Raw genomic sequence first — 6,744 nt, 5'->3', positions numbered from 1 at the left:
TTTAGGAGGAGCAGTGAACTGCTCTGGGTTCAGATTCTGACTCTGTCCCTCACCTTGAGGTGGCCCGGGATGACACCTTTGGGCAAGTCAGTTAATTTCTCAGGGCCTCAGTCCACTTATTTGTAAAATAAGTGGTTAAAGTATTAACGCTTTCAGCTTAAAATACTGTAATTTTGTGGGTTTTCTTATTGGGAGTAGAAAAATGAAAACATTTTGCTCCGCATGAGCAATTATTTTTTATTGCTGAAATAAAACACATACTTTGCCAAAAGCACAAATGTATATTAGCAGAAAGGGTAAAATGTAAATTTCCATATTCTCACCACTGTTCGTATTTTATATTTTTTCCTACATACTTAAAAAAAAATTTTTTTAATGTTTTTAATTTATTTTTGAGAGAGAGAGAGAGAAAGAGACAGAGCATGAGCAGGGAAGGGGCAGAAAGAGAAGGAGACACAGAATCTGAAGCAGGCTCCAGGCTCTGAGCTGTCAGCACAGAGCCCAACGCAGGGCTTGAACTTGTGAACCACGAGACCATGACCTGAGCTGAAGTTGGATGCTTAACCAACTGAGCCACTTAGGTGCCCCTCCTACAGACTTTTAAATAAGCATAAACATGCTAGAAATCTTTTTGCAAAAATATCATATCCAATCAGCTGTTCCGTGATCTGCTTTTTCACTGAACACAATATTCAAAACATTTCTCTGTGTCAAATATGTATGGATATATATATATATATATATATATATATATATATATATATACACACACACAAACACACACATCATCATGTTAATGATCACACAGAATTCTCAGAATGTAGCACAATTTGTTTAACTAAACTTCTGTTTTTTGCTATTGTAAATATTGCTGTATTGAAATCCATGTTATGTATAGTTGACCCTGAATAATGCAGGAGTTAGGGGCATCAACTCCTTGCTCAAAATCCACATATTGTTTTTGGCCCCCTAAAACTTAATTACTAATGGCCTGCTGTTGACTGGAAGCCTACTGGTAATGTAGACTGTTGATTAACACATATTTGTATTATATGTACTAGATGTTGTATTCTTCTAATAAAGTAAGCTAGAGGAAAAGTGTTATTAAGGAAATTGTAAGGGCTAGAAAGTACATTTATAGTATTGTATTTATTGAAAAAAAACCCACATGTAAGTGGATCCATGCAGTTTAAACCTGTATTGTTCAAGGGTCAACTGCACATCTCGTGTAATGTCTTTTTCCTTCAACTTTTATTTATTTTTGGGACAGAGAGAGAGAGAGCATGAACGGGGGAGGGGCAGAGAGAGAGGGAGACACAGAATCGGAAACAGGCTCCAGGCTCTGAGCCATCAGCCCAGAGCCCGACGCGGGGCTCAAACTCACGGACCGCGAGATCGTGACCTGGCTGAAGTCGGATGCTTAACCGACTGCGCCACCCAGGCGCCCCTGTCTTTTTCCTTCAGATAATTCCTAGAAATAAAGTTCCTGAGTTTGACACTACCCTTTTGAGGATTTTATACATGTTCCAAGTCGTCCTTGAGTAAGTTGTATGAATTTACTTTCCCCAAACATAAGAATGCCTTTCCCCATCCTCTCTCTCATTCCTTTTATTGCTTGTCTTTCTGATAGGTATATCCTATTCCTTTTAATTTTGCATTCTTTGGCAAAAAGTGGGATTTGTTCTTTCTGTGTATTTTTCTTGGAGATTTGTGTATTTTCCCTAGAAAACAGTCTATGTCCTATGTCCACTTTTTTTCTGTTGGGACTATGTCTGGGGTCTCTTGTATAGGCATAGCTGCTGCCACCTTACCATAGAAGATGGATGAGTCATGACAGGTGAATGGGCGAAGAGGGAGGGAGTCCCCAAGGAAGGCAGGCAAATCCATGTGCTCCCACATGGCCCCCGGCACTCCCAGCCCCTAGGTAACATGCTGCAGGAGGGAGGGAGATGTCAAATCGGTACCCTGTGGATGTGAGGGAAAGGAAGGAACCCTTAGGTGACTACCTAAACCTTGGTTGTCACAGTAGGGTCAGGACACAGGGCGATTCAGAGCAGTCCAGGAGCCATCACGTAGAAAAAGTGACTAGGACACAATGAGTGATAGATGGGGCGGAGGAGGTACACAAAATGTCCAGCTGCATTCAATATCCACCACATATTTATGCTTTAGTTATTTGATAAATATTTGAGTATTTACAATGAGCCAGGAACTGCACTTGTCAAAATAAATTAATACACTACAGGGGCGCCTGGGTGGCTCAGTCTGTTAAGCATCCAACTCTGAATTTTGATTCAGGTCATGATCTTATGGTTTGTGAGATCAGGCCCCACATCAGGCTCTGCACTGGCAGTACAGAGCCTGCTTGGGAGTCTCTCTCTCCCTCTCCCACTCCCGCTTGTGCATGCTCTCTCAAACAAACATTTAAAAATAAACAAACTACAATAATATTGTTACCTATATAACTATTTGTTTTTTGTTTCTTCAAAGGATTCCATTTTTAGCATTCAGCAGCAGACTAGGGAGTATTTATTTCTTTTGAAACAGAATGCGTAGTCAGAACACTAAATGGGATGGGATCTGAATGGATGAGTTGAATACTTCTCCAAGTGATATGTTGTTTTGATAGAATCTTGTGACTAGACAGGACCTGGAGATGACATGACGGTTTGCAACGATGCCTTAAATGGTTTTCTTGGGGCTGGGAAAGTGCTAGAATGCTTGGTCAGCCAACTCACCGTATGGGAATATGTTTTCACAAAAGGCAAACTATTAAACAGACTGTTTTGAGTAGTAGTGGATGGGACTAGCAATGGTAGTGGAACCTCTATCAGTTTTTACAGTAAATGTACATTACAATATTTTGTGAAGATCTCCAGACTATTGACATGAGAGAAATGGAAACTTCTGAATATGACCTGCGGTAGCTGGTCAGTAATTCACTACAGTTGACTCAGAGAAGATTTCAGACTCGGTAGAATTCAGCTTCTCTTCCTTGCCTGTCCCCAAAATATCACACCCTGGTGCAATAAAAAATCAGGACTTCAGCCATGTGGATTCTCTCAAAGGTAAGAGGTAGCACAGTAAATAAGTCCCTCCTTCTTTATTACTTGCTCATTTTGGGTGTGTCTTCATAATTTTTCGAGGCAGTTTCCATTTTCACCCTGGGTGTATCACTTGCCCAGCCAGTTTTTCCTCTCTGTGAGTTTTGTTCCATTGGAGCAGAGGCTAAATACCACGACTTGCAGCTTCCAGGCAAGGGGGTGGGGGTCAGGAGTAGATTTTGCAGTATCTCTAGAAATCTTCCAAATAATAGCCATTCAGGAACATAGACCTTAGTTTCAGTGGTTCAGGAGAATTCATTTGGAGTAGAGAAAACTCATTGGCTGGTGGCAGTGATTCAAGCTGCTCGCTTCACAAAGAATATTGCCAGAGCCAAATTCTTTGCCAGTTATGGAGGTCAGAGGTGAGGCAACTGTGCTTACAGGGCAAAGCTCTTTTACGGATCCCCTTGGCTTTCTGCTTTCTTCTTTATAGCTGATTAACACCCAATGGCCATTTCTTTAAAAAAGAAAAATTCAATTTCTGGGTTTAATTAACTTCCCTAACATAGTATTCACCACAGTCTGCCGGGATTCAACCAATGACGAGACTTTGTCATATCTGATTTCAGTTCGAGGTAATTCATTGCTGTAGCTCACTAAATTCCAAATACTGTCTCAGGGCTTGTGTGGTCAAAAGGAGGCCTGAACTTAACCCTCGGCTGGCACATGTGAGGATTTTTACATGCTGAGTTAGTGTATCCACTATAGGTGCTTTTTGGAGAGCCCGAAACTTTTTGCCTTGGTTTGACATTTTGCCTTAACTTCATGGTCACAGTCTTAAGATCAGTCTTCCATCCTTTTTCAGTGCATGCGCTGATGGCATGGGTTTTGTTATCGTTAATTTTAACATGGCATGGAGTACTTGCTGCCTCATTCTCTGAACGATCAATAAATAAGTGTTTATGGAGAATCCAGAGAGCATGGTTTACTTTATACATTTACTAAGTATATGCAGGTTTAGAGAATTCTATTTGCTTTTATTCTTTTATTACAGCTGTAAGGCATTATATGGCAGAGGCAATAAAGTATAATGGTTAAGTGCATGAATGCTAAGCCAAATTGCCTGAGTTCAAATCTAGCTCTGAAATGCCACAACTGGGCAAGTTAACCGATGACTCTGTGCCTCAGCTTCCTCATATGTAAAATCAAGATAATAATAGTATCTAATTTGGGGATTGTTAGGTAGTACATTAATTAAGAAATGTGAGGCAGTTAGGGGTGCCTGGGTGGCTCAGTCGGTGAAGCATCCGACTTCAGCTCAGGTCATGATCTCACGGCTCGTGAGTTCGAGCCTGGCGTCGGGCTCTGTGCTGACCGCTCAGGGCCTGGAGCCTGCTTTGGATTCTGTGTCTCCCTCTCTCTCGGCCCCACCCCCACTCACACTCTGTCTCTGTCTCTTTCAAAAAAAAATTACAAAAAATTTAAAAAATAAATAAAAACAAAAAAATTGAAGAAAAAGCAAAAGAATTGATGTAAAGCAATTAGAACAATGCTTCGGCTCATCGTAAGTTCTCACAATTCCACTCATAGTGAACAGTTATTAGAGGATATCACTACTGAAAGATCATTATTATTTCACTGAGGGATTATGAATTGTCTACAACTAGCAGTCTTGTCAACCGTCTTTCATCTGTTACCTATATTGTGCAATGCATGGTGGGTGATGAAGCCACAGAGGTGAATCCTACATAAGCTCTACCCTTGAATTAATTGGGAATTTGACACATTCATCACAATTGAGTGATGATTTGTTGCATGAAGTCGCCTAGTTGCGCCAGCCTGGCTATTGACTGAGTTAGGACCCCATGCAGCACAAGATAGTAGGAAGTATCACAGCGTTCTGACATCCAACTCATTGTTTCCTCTAAGGCTTTCTGAATTACCTCACCTCTGTTGGTGATCTCTGCTCCTGGAAAAAGCCCGGACCCAAGAAAGGAAACAATCCCCAGGGACCTTTAAGGAGCACCTTGAAGAAGGTGTTAGTGCATGTTACCTATTCTAAGACGCACACTTTTCCGCGCCTTTTTATTCCTCTGAAATCAGGTGCAGCAAAGACGCATTGCCAGCGCCATTGCCTCTGTGTGCAAAACTGTGGTCATAGGTGCTTGGCTGTCACTTCCCTTGAGTTATGTGCATTGTCAGTACCACAGGACTTGAGGTTTATTGTTAAAACATCTTCAAAATGATCATAATGTGACATGGACTAAATGAAAACCTGCTACACATACAGGAAGGCACAGAAACACCGCTGTAATATGTGACTAAAAAAGAAATGATGGCTGCGCTCACTTCGGCAGCACATACACTAAAATTGAAACGATACAGAGAAGATGAGCACGGCCCCTGCGCAAGGACGACACACAAATTCGTGAAGCGTTCCAGCTGTAAAAAACAATAATGACAAGTAAGTCTAAAAGTGAGCTTTCGTTACACATAAAATAAAATTCTAAGTGCTCAGAGCACATGGGCCGTAAGTTAGTTGGCAGCATTTTCTTGTTTCTTCATAACGGTTCATTTTATACTTGAGATATCCTTAGATTTGATGACATGTACATCTTAAAGCTCAAGAAAGAAGATTATAAAGTAGCTCCCTTGAAATTTCCCACAGCATTCCAGACTTTCACATTTTGGCAGAACCAAATTCTACCTGCATTCATATTTAGTTTTTAAACTCATCTCATTTTTTTCAACTGAGATACATTTTTTTAATGATTTTATTTTTCTAAGCTTATCAATTTTGAGAGAGCACAAGTGGGGGAGGGGCAGAGAGGAAGAATTTCAAGCAGGCTCTGTCAGCACAGAGCCTGATGCAAGGCTTGCACTCATGAAACTGTGAGATCATGACCTGAGCCAAAAGCAAGAGCCGGCTGCTTAACCATCTGAGCCACCCAGGGGCCCCTAAATGTGTTCATTTTGAAAGAAAAAGTTCACTTGTGAAATGAAGGTTTTGCCATGCTAGTTGAATGGTTTAAATATGAATTACAATTAATCTGTAACTATTAAGCTGAAAAAAACATGTTTGACCATTTACCATGTAAAGTCATCTTACTGGGGAGCCTGGCTGGCTCAGTTGGTGGAGCATGCAACTCTTGCTCTTGGGGTTGTGAGTTCAAGCCCCACGCTGGATGTAGAGATCACTTAACAGTAAAATCTTTAAAAATAAATAAATAAAATCGCCTTACAGTAGAATGCAAGCATGTGTATAATCCCTTGGGAAACCCCACATCTAGGTGAGGTTCCACCTGCTCAGATGTGTCACTTCCTTCCAGCCGCGGAGCTATTCCCACTATTTCCAGACTCTTTATTTGCATTTGCTTTCAAGAAATTCACACCGAAAAATCCTTCCCAAACTGAATTCAGAGAGCTACCATCAATTTAGTGTTTGACTTCTCAGCACTCATTAATTTTCCTGTTTGTTTTGGTTACTAAAGGATGGAAAGTTCGATGCCCTACTTTGGCCGGGATGACTGACCCTCTAAGGTTGCTGGACACTTTATCATGAATTCTTACTGACATTTTGATACAATAATTGTGGAATGTTGGGAGAGGGGTCTGATTTTAGCCGAGGGAGATCATTTTCAAGATCAGTACTTGTCCTTCATTTACTTTCAATTTATAAACCCAGTCATACATCTCCTTT

General features: G+C 40.9%; 1 non-coding gene across 1 annotated transcript; it reads left to right on the top strand.

Annotated features, from left to right (window-relative positions):
• The first annotated feature begins 5,385 nt into the window (after window positions 1-5,385).
• On the top strand, window positions 5,386-5,492 carry LOC125174159 (U6 spliceosomal RNA). Its single transcript, XR_007155290.1, has one exon. It is a non-coding gene; the product is annotated as a U6 spliceosomal RNA (small nuclear RNA).
• The last annotated feature ends 1,252 nt before the right edge of the window (window positions 5,493-6,744 follow it).

This window comes from Prionailurus viverrinus, chromosome C1 (genome assembly GCF_022837055.1).
Source record: "Prionailurus viverrinus isolate Anna chromosome C1, UM_Priviv_1.0, whole genome shotgun sequence".
Classification (NCBI taxonomy): domain Eukaryota; kingdom Metazoa; phylum Chordata; class Mammalia; order Carnivora; family Felidae; genus Prionailurus; species Prionailurus viverrinus.
This window is presented reverse-complemented; position numbering and strand designations above follow the sequence as displayed.